This window comes from Prionailurus viverrinus, chromosome B4 (assembly GCF_022837055.1).
Source record: "Prionailurus viverrinus isolate Anna chromosome B4, UM_Priviv_1.0, whole genome shotgun sequence".
NCBI classification, from domain to species: domain Eukaryota; kingdom Metazoa; phylum Chordata; class Mammalia; order Carnivora; family Felidae; genus Prionailurus; species Prionailurus viverrinus.
Genome location: NC_062567.1, coordinates 48,361,296 through 48,379,591, shown reverse-complemented (window position 1 = coordinate 48,379,591; position 18,296 = coordinate 48,361,296).

Below are 18,296 nucleotides of genomic sequence, written 5' to 3'. Positions count from 1 at the left end.
TTAAAAACTGCAGTGCTGGGTAATTATAAGATGTGATGGGAGGGGAAGGGAAGGGAAGGGAAGTTAGTATGAATGGGACCTTGCTCCATGTTTCTGTGTTACAACCACAGTACATTTTTCCAGTGGGAAGATGAGATAGAAGCTCCTTGTGACATATGTAGCTGTAGTCAACCTGGGATAGTCTTCAGCTTATTTTGCTTTCTATAAATTTTAAAGTCTGTACCTGAGAAGTTTAAAATGTATGGTAATACTTTCTTGTGATCCTATGCACTCTATACAATCTTACCCTAGAAAACTAACCTTCTTATATAGCTGCCTCACACTCTGGAACCATTGCTTTTTTTCTCCTCTGTTTCAAAAAAGATATTACAATTTTTCTAGATGTAACTACAGCTATTTCAGGTCCCTCCCCAAATCCCATGCTCTTAATCACCACTGTTCTATGAAAATTCAGTTATTGGTTATCTGAGCTGAATCATAGTCTCCCCACCTCTGATTTTCACTTCTACCACAAATGATACGCACATATATTGTTCTCAGAGCCAAAATATCTGCATAGTAAATGTTTAATACCTGCAGCTCAGTTGAGGTAGTTCTGCTGGTCTTGGCTCATATGGATAACTGTGTTTCAGGCTATATGCCTGCCTGGGCTTGGATTCTTGCTGTTAACCCCAGGCTCAGTTCTGCTCTTCACGTGTTCATTCTGCACCCAGATATCAAAGGTCACAAGTTTCTTCTCATCACAATATCAAAACTACAAGAAGGCAAGTCCAGTGTACAAGCCCATTTCAGGAATTTTCCTTTGGCCAAAGCAAATCATAAGTCTAAATCCAACATCCATGAAAGTGAATATTTGCTGGGTAATTTATATGATCATAACTTTCTTGTTTTAATTACTACTGACATATAAAAAATTACCCCACAATAAGTGATTAAAAAACAATTTTTATTTTGCTCATGATTTTGTTTGCCAGGAATTTGGGCATGACCTATCTGTACTGTTTTTTTTTTTTAATTTTTTGAATGTTTGTTCATGTTTGAGAGAGAGTGGGAGAGGGGCAGAGAGAGAGGGAGACACAGAATCTGAAGCAGGTTCTAGGCTCTGAGCTGTCAGTACAGAGTCCAATGTGGGGCTTGAACCCATGAACCCTGAGATCATGACCTGAGCCGAAGTCAGACACTTAAACAAGTGAGTCACCTAGGCACCCCATTTCCATATTGTTCTTGTTTCAAGTATCTCAGGGGACATAGTGAGATGGTTGGTGAGGCTTCAGTCCTTTGAAGATGGATAAAAGGGCTAGATAACCAAGAACTTACTCACAGGGCTGGACACTGATGCTGGCTGTTGGCTAAAAGCTCACCTGGCTATTGCCTAGAGAGCTAACATGTGGCATCTCTAGCATGGAAGTCACATGGCAGTGGGATTTTACATGACAAAGTCCAAGCAGAGTCAGAAGAGATTGGGGATTGGAAAAGTAAGGAATAGAGAAAGCCTTACTCAATTGCCTTGTTGGTTCACAACCCTCTTGGGAGCTTCCTGGATAAAATGTGAAACAGTCCCTGCACGTGGAGGGGAGAGAGAGACAGAAGAAAAAGGCAGGTCACTTGAGATTTGTAGGTGGCAGGTTTAATAAGCAAAGGAGCATCCAGATGAGGCTTGTTTTAGGCAGCAGCGAGATGAATAGATCTCTGCACCCACCTGCCAAATCTTAAAAGTTTATATAGAGGCCTTACTTTGTTTCAGTCTCATATACTGACAACATGCTTTCAACCCCACATCACTATCTCAAGGCTTTGTCCTTGGGTCAGCTTCTGGGAGTGGGGAAGGCACACAGAAGCCACATTCCAAGGACAGGTTGGGATGAGGAGCCTCCGATTACTGAGTTCAGCTCATGAGTCCACCGGCAGTCACATCCCCTCAGTAACCTTCCCTGCAATTAGATATTGGTACTTTCCAGTGTTGGGTTTTCTTTTTTTGAGACGTTTTCAGATTGTTAGGAATACTTTAGTGTCAGAAACATTCTTGCAGCTTTCTTTTAAAGGATGATGCAGGTCCTCCAGAAGGCATTTACAATAACCTACTTCTATCATTCGATGTCTACCAATGATAGATACTGTTCTTCATGCTGAGAATAGGTCCCCTATTGGAAAGCCCTTCAAAAATAACCCCTTGACAGCCTTCCACAAGATCCAAATATGAGCAAGGTCTACCATAAGCTAACCCCCCTGACAGGCTGCAGGCGGACCCCACAGCTGGCTTCCGTTTCACTCCTAATCACTTTGTGGGGTCCAGCAGGGTCTTTGTTCCCTAGATTTCAGGGATGTGTCAAATACAGTTACTTAATGTCATTTCCAAATACCAAGATTTTGTTCCTTTTGCATCAGGATTTTGCCTTCCAATTTCTAAATCCGCTGGCAACTGTGAGTTCCAACCTGTCGTCTTCTCAGACCAGTAAGACCACTCCTTTCTGTTGGGGCCCTAATCCATGGTAAGGCAGCAAACTGGAAGGGTCTCACGGACAAAGTTAGGTAAATGCCTACCTTGAGTATTTCTTTTGAATCGAGGATCACAGTCTCTCAATTTTCTGGGTCTGTTTTTGCTTTCCAGTGCCATCAAATCGTTTATTCTTCCTCTGCTTTTCCAAGTGTTACTCAACTAAGGTTTGGTTAGTTTCAGGCAGTGGCTTGAACATTATACCCTGAAGCGGAGGCCAGACATTTGTATCCAGTGCTCTGAGCCTAGGCAGCACCTCGGTGCCCCAGTTGTTTGACAATTCCATTCAAGGGTTAAGCTGTCGTTAGCACTCATTTATCTCTGGGTTTTGTCCTAGTTTCCCTTTCAAAATTGTTGCTTTCGCTCAGTTAGCAGCATTTAAAGATAATTATTTTTAGTGTATTTTATCTGATATTGTAGTTGTATCAAGAGAGAAAATTGTTTGGGTAATTCTATCCTGCCATATAACTGAAAACAGAAGTGTTAGATTTATTTTCCACACTCATGACAAAAATGTGAATCTAAAAAGTAAATATAAGCAAGCATACTACTCCCATTATAAAAATGATAAATACCTCACCAATCCTTCTAAATTCTAAGCTCCTCAAATGGGATTCCTTTCGTTCAGCCCTTAAATGAGTCAAGTCTTGCCAGTCTCACCAGTCTCATTTTGAACAACTCCCTTTCTTTCCTTCCTTTTCAACAACACAAATTTGATTGTGCCCAGACATACTGTACTGCGTCATAGTCCAATGCCTTGTCTTCACTGCCTCAATTTCAGAACTTTGTAACTTTTACTCTCCCCTGCAGGTAAATAAAGCCACTCATTTCAAGTACCAACTCCAGGAAGGCTTTCCTGAAACCTCTTTAACACAACGTGCACACACGTACACACACACACACACACACACACACACACACGCTTGCATTTATGTTTATCACCGTGTTAACTGCAGTTATAGATCCTGTGCCATGGAGTTTCCGGTATTTTTTTTTGTAATGTTTATTTATTTTTGAGAGAGACAAAGTGCAAGCCAGGGTGGTGCAGAAAGAAAGGGACACACAGAATGTGAAGCAGGCTCCAGGCTTCAAGCTGTCAGTGCAGAGCCCAACATGGGGTTCCAACCCACAAAGCGTCTGAAGTCAGACGCTTAGCCAACTGAGCCACCCAGGAGTCCCTCTGGTCTTTTTTTATGTGTAAATGTTATTTCTCCAGCTACATATCATACATCTTAAAATTTTAGGATGGTATTTTTATTTCTAGTTTTCTACATATTACAGTTGCATTACACAGAAACAAAAATATTATTTGGCTTCGTAATCGTAATTTTCTTGTCTGGCCATAATTCAGTTCTTAGGTTTTTGTCTTTTTTTAAACTGTCTTGCTCATATTGGCATGATAAATAACTTATACCATTATATATTAAGCTCTTGAATCATTTTTTATTTTATTTCATTTTTGAGAGACAGCGAGAGACAAAGCATGAGTGGGGGAAGGTAGAGAGTGAGGGAGACACAGAATCTGAAGCAGGCTCAAGGCTCTGAGCTGTCAGCACACAGCCCAGCACAGGGCTCCAACTCACAGACTGCAAGATAATGACCTGAGCAGAAGTCATACACTTAACTAACTGAACCACCCAGACCCCCAAATCATTTTTATTGAATAAAAATGGAAAAAAAATACTATATCACAATTGTCATAAATTTATAATAAGATCAATGCTAGACTTCTCTAGAAGGCAATTAAACATTCAGCTACTTGACTTAAAATATTTTGTGTGGGGCACCTGGATGGCTCAGTCAGTTGAGTCTCCCACTCGGTATCAGCTCAGGTCATGAGCTCCTGGTAGCAGAATCGAGCTTCTCATCAGGCTCTGTGCTGAACATGGAGCCTACTTGGGATTCTCTCCCCCTCTCTCTGTGCCCCTCCTCTGCTCACACACTCTCTTGCTCAAAATAAATAAATAAAAATAAACATTAAAATAATAAAATATAGGGGCACCTGGGTGGCTCAGTTAGTTAAGCGACCAACTCCTGGTTTTGGTCAGTCATGATCTCACAGTTTGTGAGTTCAAGCCCCACCTCAGGTTCTGCGCTGAGAGCATGGAGCCTACTTGGGATTCTCTTCCTCTCTCTCTCTGCCCCTTCCCTGCTTGCTCTCTCTCTCTCTCTCTCTCTCTCTCTCAAAATAAATAAATAAACATTAAAATAAATTTAAAAATATTTTGTAAAACAGTTACCAACCATGAATATAACTTACAATGAAAGGTAATCAGTACAAGGCAGTGTAGATGATGACACTCTTTAATTCCTTTGCGGTCTTAAAGGAAACTTCAGAAGAGATGAATTTATCCATATGGAGTAATGTTTGCTTTATGCTGAATGTACCTTTACTTTAGTTAGCCCATATTTTCTGTTTCCATAAATTATAACTAGTTATATACTAGGAAGTGTATGCCATTTTTAGCTGATTTTAAACTGTGTTAATAATCTGTCTTTGTATTTGACACAAAAGGGTTATTTTCAGGACATGGTTTAATCTTGATATGTATTGATACGGATTCTTTTCTAAGTTGTTTTTCTCATATATGTTCTCTATAGTTTTTGCTTCTCATGTATCTCTCATAAGCAATTCTTGAAATAGAGCAATTCTTAAAATAGTTTTAGAATGTGGTTTGATTGAATTCTTTCAATCATGACTACATTTTGCATATGTATTTAGTGTTTCTAAACTTTGTCCAAATATCTTTAAATTCAGAGTGCACAAATGTACCACATATATTTTATACCATTTCATGGTGATTATACCCTATTGAACTTTTTTCCAAGTGATACATCTACTTGATTAGTCCTATGGCAGTTTGCTTTTATTATCTAATTTCTAATTGTGCTTCTCTCTCATCAATATTCTTAATCCATCTTTGTCATTATATTTCCATTTTAGTCCCCTAGACTATTTGATTGCTTCCAATACTCATTAGTATCCAATTTATTCTATTGTTACACACAGTTCAGGCATTTTTACACATCTTAGAACTTTAAAAGCTTATTTAGTGATTTTATGCTGCAAATACAAAAAATATGCAGTTCCCATAAATAGTCACCACTTTTTGTAAACTGCAAGTAAACGTTTCATATACATGCATTGATAGAATTGAATAATCATATAAAATACATGCCTACTTATACTTGGGTGAAAGATAATAGTATTTATACATCATGATTTAAAAATTTCTACAAATGTAAAGTTCTCAAATCTTAAATAATTAGGAATAAATGCTTTTTAGTGATTTTATTTTATTTTGCCTACAAAATGTCTCTCTGCTACCAGTTCCATCCAACCCATGCTTCTGCTCAATATTTCATTAGGCAAAGATAATACAAAGTAATAGGTGTAGTAAACATGATTATTTTTACCAAAATCTCAATTTCTAAAATGAAAAATGAAGGTAATAATGTTAAACTTTTAGTAGAGCAATTACTTATATTGTTTTCTTTGCTACTCTTTGCCTATGTATTTTTACCCTTTGCCTCATAAAGTAAAACTGGAAAAATGTTCACTTACATATAAAATGATGCAAATATTTAATGAACATATGGTATTAAGCTGGAAATCTTTTTATTTGAAAGTTAAAATAAACATAATCTAATGCAAGTTGACAAAATTTGATCCCTTAAAAATGGTGCAGAGATGTAAAATTAAAACCAACTAGCTGATTTTCAGAAATGTGGGTCATAGTCTTTAAGTGATATGGTTTATTTTAGTAACAGTTAAATAATCATGCAAAACAAACAAAATACAGCTCAATCAAACTTCTTTAATTATAAATTTGCTTACTATATTGGAGTTGAAAATAAAAAGAAATCATTAATATAAAGGCATAAAATTTGGAATGAAAAAATAGCATCAATATTTATAAACAATTTATGGTTTAGAAATATGTGGTAAGAAACTAAAATAAATCAGAGATAAAAGATACACTGAATGCAGGCACATTTTCAATGAAATTTGATGTTAGACATTTCACTAAATGAGCTGAAACTTTTTCCAGGTACATGTTATAAAACAAGTTCATCTGCAAGTAATTTAATTTACTTATGTGAAAAAGCGCAGCAATGTTCTGTGTGGCATTAGGTGTCTGAGATGTATCACAAAAGCAATTAGATCATACTGGAAACCAGCTGTGCATCAAGTAGATTGCTTTTATCTAAGTGATGAAAACCTTGTAGAGTGTGAACAATATTGGGTATAAAATGTAACATTTTAATGAGCAACATAAAAGAGGAATAGAATGAACAAGAGAAATGGCAAATTTGCACAGGGCATGTGCAACTTGAAAGGAAAAAAAAAGTGAGAAAGATATGTCTTGGATTGTGATAAACTGTTGACCTACTCTGGCTTTTAATCGGAAAAACTTACACATCATTTAATTAATTTATCAAATGTGTGATCCCAATTTGTAGTTCAGTCACTCTGGGAAAACTCAGAGACTATAGATGATATTCTGAAGGAAGCACACTTGATGTTACCAAAATCTATTCTTTACCAGTGAAGGTTTAGAGGAAAAGAGGTGAGAAAGCAATAAGGAAGGAATGAAGAAGGAGGCATAGATCAAGAGTAAGAGAGAATTGGGTTATTTTGATGGACATTCATGATTAAGAAAAGGCTAGTTCAGGCAGACCAACTCATATCATCCACACTGGACACTGTCATGTTGGAGTCACTGAATAAACATTAAATGAATGAATGGATGGATAATCTTTCTTGAGTTGGAGAAATAAATTTCAAGCCAATGAAAAGACTAACCAATAATACCATAAAGTTCTCTAAGTATTCTTAAGAAGAACATTACTTATTTTACTTATTAACTTTCTAATGTAGCTTTTAACATCTACTGAGTCTGTCTTACTAATGAGATTTTACATTTTAAATGGTTCTAAACTTTGTTGCAATTTAAGAACACAGCTGAAAACTACATATGATTATGAACAATCACATATCCAGTGACAAGAGCATTATTTCCCTTTCTAAATTATTTATAATTGCTACCATTTACTGAGCATTTACTATATGCCAGGCCATTTACTAACCATATTATGTTTAAGTTATTTTTATTATTAATTCAAGTAACTTTTAAGATTCAAACTAAATTTTAATGGCAACATTTAAAACATTACATTTTAATGTCCTGTGATCCTATGAATTATATAGCATACTTCTTGTTTTCAGAATTCCTTCAAAATGTATGCAAATGTGAGAAGGGTTAATAAGAATAATTATTAGTTCAATGCCTAGGAAGCTAATGGTAATTAAATAGGTCAGATGACTAAAATTAATAATTTCTCCTTACAACCGTATCATATTAATTTAGGCTTATCCATATTTGAAATATAATTCTTATCAGAACAAGTAGCTACCAGGGAGCCTGGGTTGCTCAGTTGGTTAAGCGTCCAACTTCCACTCAGGTTATGATCTCACAGTTTGTGAGTCTGAGCCCCGAGTCGGGTTCTGTGCTGACAGCTCAGAGCCTGGAGCCTGCTTCAGATTTTATCTCCCTCTCTCTCTGCCTCTCCTCCCTCCCTCTCCCCCCCCCCCCCAACCCTCAGAAATAAATAAAATATTAAAAAGAAAAAAACAACAAGCAGCTACCATTATGGAACTTCTTAAAAGGGGTCATAACACTAGTCCAGAATAACCTGTACATGAAGAAAGAAAGGAAGTATACAGAAAACAAATAAATATAATTGTTTTTATTCTTCTTAAAATGTAATTGCTCTTAGGAAACACACTGCCACACAACAATTCATTCTTTTAGATTTTCACTGAATAGTTTCATTCCTCTGTGCATGTGAAACAGATGAAGAAGAGGTGATATAAAATGTAAAATATTAAGGATAATATTCTATGTGCTTCCTATAGTGGTTCTAAAAATATTTTAATTCTGGAGTAAAATGTAATGTAAAACTTGATAAACAGTATAGACATGTTCATTATTGTGACTTTGGGGTACTGAGAGAAAGGTAAATGACAAAAATTTCCTGAATTTGAGTTTTCCTTACTTCTACACATTTTCCTTTTTGCAATACATTATGATGATAATTATATTTATCATTTCTTATTTTAATTTTTGATATTATGTTTCCTCCTATCTATGATGATATGACTAGGTTATGGGAAAAATATTGAAGTTCAGTTTCTGGTTCTGAATATAATATTATATTATTTTATATTATCTTCTATACCATTTTATATATCTTATATACCATTTTATATTATACCAACTTCAGTCCACCCATCATGATGTGAAAAACAGATGCACATCACAGTCAAATAAAAGTTTTTTAAAATCTGACAAATTATTTTAATATTAAAAAAAACAAAAAATGTTTCAAAAAAACTCAAATGTTGGACACCTATTATCAATAAATTATAATGCTGCCTAAATGAATAGAGTTCAATATTGCTATAAGAATAGGTGAAAAATAAATGAGATCGAATACAAAGTATAGGTATATAAATGTATGTTACATGCTAGCTGAGGTCATCCCTCTTTTTGCTACTATCTTTATTTTTTTTTTGTTTCATTTATTTATTTATTTTTTTATTTTGAGAGAGAGAGAGTGCATGCAAGTAAGGGAGAGGGCAGAGGGAGAGGGGGCTCAGTGCAGAGCCTGACATGGGGCTGAATTCCATGATGGCGAGATCATGACCTGAGCTGAAATCAAAAGTTGGATGCTCAAGGGACTGAGCCACCCTCAGTCCCACACCTCTTTTTGCTACTGTCTAGCTGTGAGTCCATTGCTGGCCTCTCAGTTCCAGTGGCTTATATCTCATGCTTCAGCCTCAGAGTTCCTTTCCATATTAACCTACTGAGGGAAGTCATCTTTGTTCTTTGAAATAATAGACTTTTAACAGAACACACAAGTTTGCAGATAGTATAATTTTTATGTAACAGCAATAGAAATATTTTAGATTGTCTTAACTAGCCATCCTATCTCAATTTCCATATCAAGCACATTCTTCATTTTGTTCTTTAAGTGTTTTATTTTCTCAATATTGGTGTTAGAAATTTTTATATTCCCTTAACTTTGTATTTCTTGTCTTTCTCTCCCACCAAAATATAAAATTTATGAGGGTGTTGTCACCTAATACCTAAGGGACTCAAGTAAATGTCTTTGCCAGAAGAATTCAATAAATATTTGTTGAATAAAAACAGGGAGGAAATCTCCATTCTTCAAAGTCCTTCTGCCACCTGGCCACCTATCCTAACGTTTCACCTAGGACTTGCTCTGTATTGACATTCTCCTCTTCTTTTTTTTTTTTTTTTTTCAACGTTTATTTATTTTTGGGACAGAGAGAGACAGAGCATGAACGGGGGAGGGGCAGAGAGAGAGGGAGACACAGAATCGGAAGCAGGCTCCAGGCTCTGAGCCATCAGCCCAGAGCCCGATGCGGGGCTCGAACTCACGGAGTGCGAGATCGTGACCTGGCTGAAGTCGGACGCTTAACCGACTGCGCCACCCAGGCACCCCATCTTGTTGAAATCTTTAAGCAAAGGAGAGATTGAATGTATCTGGATAGACCAGGGTAAATATGAAGGACAAAGTAGATTTGAACTGGGTTTGAGGAGTATAAAAATTTCAACAGCAGAAATATTCTTGCTCTTTTTTTTAAAAGAAGAAATGCACATTCTATCTTCACAATGTTCTTTCAACACATGTCAGTTTACATATATAAAGAACTCTTTTTTCACATGCATTTTTAAATGTCAGAATCTTAGGAAGAGCGGACACACATGCACAAAATGAATATGTAATAGAAATGATAATTTTAGGTAACCAGGATTTGATTTACCAGGCTCCTATTTCCAGAATAGACATTTTGTGCTATTTTTAGAAAAGAACATGCTTTAGAGTTTTTACCATCAAATTGTCAAAATAACATCAATTTTCATCATAGCCATCCACCATGGCTATAAAGTGAAAAATGTATGGACATCAATCATATCAAACTCAAGGGTAAAGTTCCTAATTTTTTAAAGTCTCCAAAAGTCATGTGAATGTTCCTTTCAAAACCAACGCCTGAGAAAGGTCAGCCCTGCTCTAAAAGTAGAAACAGTAAAGTCATGAGTAGGTTCAGAACTTTTCAACCTCTATTTTCTCATTACGGTGGTAATGCTGAGGTTTTAGGATAAACTTCTGCTAATACAGTAGTAAAGGCTTCTTTAGGTCAGAAGATAAGAGTCAATATTAGAAACATTTTTAATTATAATAAAACCTCAAGAGTTCCGAAACACTTTTTTGTGGGTTTGTAACCACAAAAGTGCTTCCACATTTAGTGCCAGCAGAAAAGTTTGAATACTGCAAGCCCTCTCTATGTGCACTGGAACCCTTACCCCAGCTCCACCCTGTGATCATAATAACGTCAAGGTAGTCTCCTTTTTCTGATCATCTAAGCCATTTGGATCTGCTTGGAAACCTCACTGCTCTTCCCAGAAAGCCTCATTATGTAAACCTTTTTAAAGAACCCTTGCTGTGTGCTATCAGTTTTAACATCAAAACCAAATTTTTGGTTGGTTGTACATCCTGTTCCTATTGGGCGTGGTGTGGGGGGGACTACAACACTTATTTATGAATAAAAGCTTTTTATAAATCTATAGATATTCTTAATTTAATTAATCTATAACTCATTTTGATGTATTGTATTAACTATTCATACATATACACACACAAAAAATGGTCATTTAGTTTTAAAATAAAAAGTAGCTTCAGGTGCCTGGGTGGCTCAATCTGTTAAGCATATGACTTCGGCTCAGGTCATGATCTTGTGGCTCGTGAGTTCAAGCCCCATGCCAGGCTCTGTGCTGACAGCTCAGAGCCTGGAGCCTGCTTCAAATTCTGTCTTCCTCTCTCTTTGCCCCTCCCCTGCTCATGCTCTGTCTCTCTCTCTCAAAAATAAGTAAACATTAAAAAAAAATTTTAAAGTAGCTTTTAGTTAGAAAGGAAACATTTTTAATTAAAATGACACAAAAATTATACAAGTCAAATTACATTATAATATTAAAGAATAATAATAAAAGTAATTTAAAGAGAATGATACAACAGCCATGAAGCATATGGGCTTTGTATTGACTTCATGAATCATAGAAGTTTAAAAGAATAGTTGAAAAACTCGATATACTACCTACTGACATTACATATAAATACTAGATAGGTACTGAGGATGTATAGATGAAGAAAATATTCTTGACCTTGATGAATATGCCTTTCTTAGCGTACTGGTTGGTGAATCCTTTTGTGTAATTGTGTGTAGCAACAGCAATACACAAATGCATATTAAAGTTTGATCGGAGTTGTTTTATTGTATTTATTTTATTATTTTTTTGAAGTTTATTTTTTTTAATTTTTTTTTCAACGTTTATTTATTTTTGGGACAGAGAGAGACAGAGCATGAGCAGGGGAGGGGCAGAGAGAGAGGGAGACACAGAATCTGAAACAGGCTCCAGGCTCTGAGCCACCAGCCCAGAGCCCGACGCGGGGCCCGAACTCACGGACCGCGAGATCGTGACCTGGCTGAAGTCGTACGCTCAACCGACTGCGCCACCCAGGCGCCCCTTGAAGTTTATTTTTATTTATTTTGAGAGAGATAGAAAGCAAGGCGGGAGAGGTAGAGAGAGAGGGAGACAGAATCTCAAGCAGGCTTCTCACTGTCAGCACAGAGCCCAACGTGGGGTTCAGTCACATGAACCGTGAGATCATGACCTGGGCTGAAGTCAAGAGTGGGACGCTTAACCAACTGAGCCACTCAGGTACCCCTAAAGTTCTATCAGAGTTGTTTTAAAACCCTGGAGGCCAGGTCAGTGGCTGCAGCTTCCCATGTATAGCAGTAGTACTGTTTTTCCTTAATTCTTTTTCCTCTTCCCCACCATACCATAGAGTGGTACTGTCTTGTATCTTGTACTTCATTGTGCAAATGAATAACCTAGGAATTTTGTTCAAATGTAGATGGCAATTCAACAGGCATGGGGCCTGCAATTCTATATTTCTAACACGTTCCCAGGTTATGCTGATGCTGCTGGTGTGATGGCAAAAGCATTCTTAGAAAGGAAACTCTCTTCATTTGAAAATGAAATTTTACAAGAAACAATACATAAACCAGATGAATGGCAATAGTTGTTTCTCAAGCAGTTCAAATCTCTATGGATTGGCAGAAATATTTCCTTTTATATAGATCCTCCATTTTTATGCTGATGATTCAAAATATACATCTTTATCCAGACATCTCCTCTGAGAAGCTGACTCACATCTAACATCCTAAACTTTAAGAGATTCCAAATCAAGTTCTTGATTCTTCATCTCGTCTAAGTTGTTCCCAGATCTCACCAACTTTTTTAAAAATACCATTGATGGTACCATAAATCCTATTTCTCCCAATTCAAAATCCTTAAAGGATCTTGATTTCTTCCTTTACCTTTTTTCATTACTTTCAACTTATTTCTAAATTCTTGCTTATTCTGTCTTCATACATCTTGAATACAAACTCTTCTTTTCATTTCTGTTGCTTTGTTTTAATCATGCCATTGTCTTTCCTGCCTAAATTGCTGTGTTAACCTGTTTCATCCCTCTGTTTCCACTCTTGCCTCCTGTAACACATTCTCTACACAGCGGCAAGAGTGGTCATCTATAAATGCTTCCCCTAGCTCTCAAAATACAATTCAAAATCATTACTTTAACCTACAAAACATTCTATGATCTGCTCCATGTCTATTTTTACATTATCTGGTGTAAATTCTCCTCCCTGATATACAATATTAAGGAGTGTAAGTTTTCAGTTCCTCAAACATGTCAAATATGCAAATTGGCTCCCCATTCTATAGGGCATGGCTTAAACTTCATGTTCACTCTGTGAAATACAACTGAGGAACATCATGCTTCTCGCACCATGTGCGTTATCTTCCATGGCAATGGCCACAGAATATACTTGCACAGATACTACTTTGGAAATTGGCATGCATGTGTAAGTGGTGGACTAATCTCACATTACATTGGGTTGACTGGGTGAATAGGTTCATTAGGCTTCTGTAGTCATCTCACTTGGGCCTTTAGTTATAGCACTTGAGAGGGGTTTTCCAATCCTGTTGTAACCAACTACCATCTGCTTCAAAGTTACTTAGGGTACATGTTAAAATGCATTTTCTTGAAGCATAGCCCCACAGAAATTCTTATTTAGTAGGTTTTAGAGTGGTCTTGGAAGCTGCATTTAACAAGACTTTAAGGAGTTTAGGTGCACTCCAGTGTTAAGACCACTAACACAGAGGAAATCATCTTTCCAGGTATAATCTTGGCTCAAGATTGTAACTCAATGGCACAGAGCCTTTATCACAACAAAGCCAGCTAGAGTTGCACTTAACTATACTTTGCATCCTCTGGGACAGATAATACAGATGTGTCATCTGCTATTTTTAATATATGAGTAGATTCTATAGTTAGGCTCAGACTCCAGAACCTAGAGTGAATGTTTGTTTGTAATTGAGGATTTTGATACAACATTCAATATTCTTTGATATCTTTTGATACAGCATTCTTTGCTGAGAGAATGAAGGACAGGAACAATCTCTCAGACTGTTATAGGAGCTGGAGATTTGCAGAATCAAAATGTTTCTGATTTCAAAAGGAACAGTGAAATCATAACAAGGTGGCACTTACTGAGCGTTTACTCTGTGCATGAATTTGTTTATCCCTCCATCAGCTACTTGCCTGATTCGTTATTATTATGCATATTTTATAGATGAAAAAGTCACAACACAAAAAAGGTTAAGAAACTTTTTTGAATTTATTTGGTTATCATTGGTGGATGCTGAGAATATGCACTTCAAACTTTTAACTACTACAATTTTTTGTTGGGTCTTCCATTATCTGAGGGGTCATTTTATCAAATGCAGGACACCATTGAGACTGCCCTGCTGTGAAAAAGTCAACTTTATCAGCATATTCTCTGTAAACTCCTTAACACATTTCCACCCACAGATCAGATACTTTCTTTTGAACAGGCAAGTTGTCAATTTGAAATGACATTAATGCTTTCAATTTGTTTTCCAAGTCTTATTGATCTATGAAATAGAGGCCTTAAAAATGTCAAAAACCTGAGTCTATTAGATTGAAAGCCAAGAGAGGTTTTGGTCTTACCAGAGTTGTCCGTACTCACAAAAGCCACATGAAGGAGAACTTAGGAGACTTGCCGAAGGGGAAAGCTAATAGATGGATTGATTAATAATTTAGTTCAAGTATGGACAAATTTTGAAGACAGATGAACCATGGGCAAGAAAGTGAAAACTAGGTCAGAAATTATATATACCAGAGCCAAGGCCAGAAGAAGTGTTTAAAAAAAGGTAAGCAGGATTCTGAAAGAGGAAATGAAAGGCCTTCCCACTGATGGGTAAGCATCAGACTTTTGACATTGGCTCAGGTCATGATCTCATGATTCATGAGATCAAGCCCCATGTCAGGCTCTGCTCTGACAGTGCAGAGATTGCTTGGGATTCTCTGTCTCTCCCCCTCTCTCTCTGTACCTCTCCGGTTCATGCTCACTAACTCTCTCTCTCTCTTTCAAATAAACAAATAAATAAACCTAAAAAAAATGAATATTTGAAACAATGGATTCTGAAATTTTCTCATGTTCTTTGGCTTTCCCACCAAGCTTGGGTGGGGAATTAAAGAGACAGGCTTTCTTTCTTTCTTTCTTTCTTCTTCTTCTTAAATAAACAACCATGGACTTTTATTCCATGATTCCTACAGAAATAAAGTTAGATTATTCAAGATTACTCAATATAAATTAGATAGTAAAAATTACAAAACACATAGGATACATATCTAATGCTAAGCCCATAATGTTCTCAGTATCCACAAGACTTTCAAAATAACCAAGTTATTTTTTTTTTGTTTACTTATTTTTGAGAGAAAGGGGGGGGGGGGCAGAGAGAGAGGGAGACACAGAACCTGAAGCAAGCTCCAGGCTCTGAGCTGTCAGCACAGAGCCTGACGTGGGGCTCGAACCCATAAACTGCGAGATCATGACCGGAGCCGAAGTAGGATGCTTAACCAACTAAGCTACCCAGGTACCCCAATAACTTAGCTGTGAATTACAAAGATTTACAACAACTTGTAAAGACTAATTTTCCAAGCTCTAAGTTTTTGAGAGCAGTCAACTGAATTTAATTGGCATAATTATCTCTTCACAAATAGATTTAAATTGTTTATTTGGATCGGAGTTAAAATGATCAAGGGAAGAAGGAAAGAGCAATTAATTTCATGAATCCAGATTTTAACCTTTTTGAAGCTGCATCAAGACAGCTTAAGGTTTATACTTCTAAACTGATAAATTGCCACAAACTAGAATTTAAATGAAAGAATAAAACTAAGTATCTTAAATTTTTATGACAGTCAAATTATCTTACATGAAAAAATATTGAAATGTTTTTCTTAAATTTAAATTCAGAAACAGAGAGTCACAGTTATAATGATGATGATGATGATGATAGTGGCAACTGAGGGAATGAATAAAAATGAAGAGGAAACAGGTGAGTACTAGGCTTCTATATTTTTGCAAAAGAAAATTTTGCCACACTCACTCTATAGCAACCAATAAATATCCAAAGACATTATCTCTCAAGAGCAAGAGAAAAATAAAGATAGTTTCAGAGAAAATAATCATATGTCCAAGAGATGGTCACTAAAGGAACTTTTAAGGATGTCATTTCAGTAGAAGGAAATTACTCTGTAAGGAAGACCTGAAATACAAGAGGAAATGGTGAACATTTGTATTAGGAGGATAAGTCTTTTAAAAAGTCACTTGGACCACAAAAACTGCTAATAATAACAATAATAACGTGTAATTTTGAGGATTTAGGGAAAAGAATTGTTATTGATATCATTATTGTGAGGTTTGAATGATGTAGGGTTTGCAAAAGTTTGTATTTTTACCTAACACAATATTTAGTGAGACTTAGAACTCTACAATCAGATTACTTTAAGGAGAGTTAGAACTCTACAATCAGATTACTTTCAGGATAAGTATATTTGTTTTGTTCCCATATGTTTTATTTTTAGCTTGTCTTATAATTTATTTTCAACTTTATTTTTGGTATGTATTCGTTTTCTTTTTTGGTTTTCTATGTGAGATATTTTAGTCCTGGATTTGAACCAATAGTTTAAGGACATAAATCCTGATTTCTTATGTTTAGGTGAATTCAAAATGATTGAAAATCATAATCAAATTGTTTTATGTAGTGTTAAAAATTGAAAAATTCACAAAATAACCTAAAATTTAATCACTTATAAGAAGGTTTTTAAAAAAACTGGCGATTTGGAGAGGGGGCCACCTGGCTGGCTCAGTCAGTAGAGCATGGGACTCTTGATCTCAGGGTGGTAAGTCCATGCCCTATGCTGGGTGTAGAGATTACTTAGAAAATAAAATCTTTAAGAAAGAAAGAAATAAAAACTGGCAATTTGGGGCACCAAATTGGGGCAGCCAGAAAATTTTAGTTTATTTTTGTTCTAACTTTGTATTTGAACGCCTTTAAATGGGGTGGGAATTCACTCCTTAGTTAACTACCATGTTAAGTATCTCCTTTTTTTTTTATATCTATCCATTTCTTGCCATTTCATACAGTTATGTTACATGCCTAATACTTAAATGTGTTTGAGTTCTTGATTAGTGACTTACAAGATGATGAGTATCTGAGGTATGTGTATTCCAGCTTTAAAAAATGGAAATTCCATAAACTTGCTTTCATTGTTCTAAGAAAGTCTAGCATGTAATATTAATGCCAGGACTTATTTAAAACATGTATTTGCCAATTGTTGATGTGAAATCATAAGCTAATTATGTAATCCCTCTGAGTCTGCTAACCATCTGTAAAATAAGTATAATAATTACCCTATTTCAACTGGCATGCTGTGTGGATTTCTGTTCCCAGATTTCTGTAATTTCCCACCCCCTAAAATGAAATATTGCTATTGTTATGTAAGGATCTTAGAAGTTGTCACTCACTCCTAATAACAAGTAACAAAACGAACAAACTGAAAAAATCAACAACTCTTTGTAAATTCATTAGAAAAGTGAAGTCACAAGGCAGAGCGTTAGGTGGAGAGACAGAGGCAAATATGGAAAATCACAACTTACCAGAGCAGAACCCTCTGTGGGAACCAGTGCCAGGATAGGAAAACCTGAACTGTAGTTGATGAATTGATGGAGGCTCACTTCAGACAAGTGTGAGAAAGTCTCCAGGGGGACCCAGTTACAGGGAAGCTCTACACTTTTGTGAGTTTTACCTCTAGGAGCTTTACCAGCTATTTAGAGTGTAAACCAGAGAAAAATGCCCTCATGCTTCTGGCAAGGAGAGAAGAAAATGAACCATTTTTAAACATGTCAGATCATTCTGTTCTTCTTAACAAAGCCTGCCCTCAGGAGAAAGCAATCTTACCAGGATGTAACCTGCTGGGAAAGAACATCATGGGATATTAACTAAAAGAAATAAATAAAATTAATTAATTAATTAATTAAATATAAACTGGCAATTTGGGGCACCAGTCCAGCCAGAGAATTTTAGCTTGTTTTTGTACTAACTTTGTATTTGAATACCTTTAAATGGGGGTGGGAATTCACTCCTTAGTTAATTAGCTACCATGTTAAGAATGCCCTTTTGTTTTATATCTGTTTTACCACGTGTATTATATGGGCACTATAAGTGGGATTGTTATATCAGAAAGTTTTAAAATAAACATAACATAAAAATGAAACACA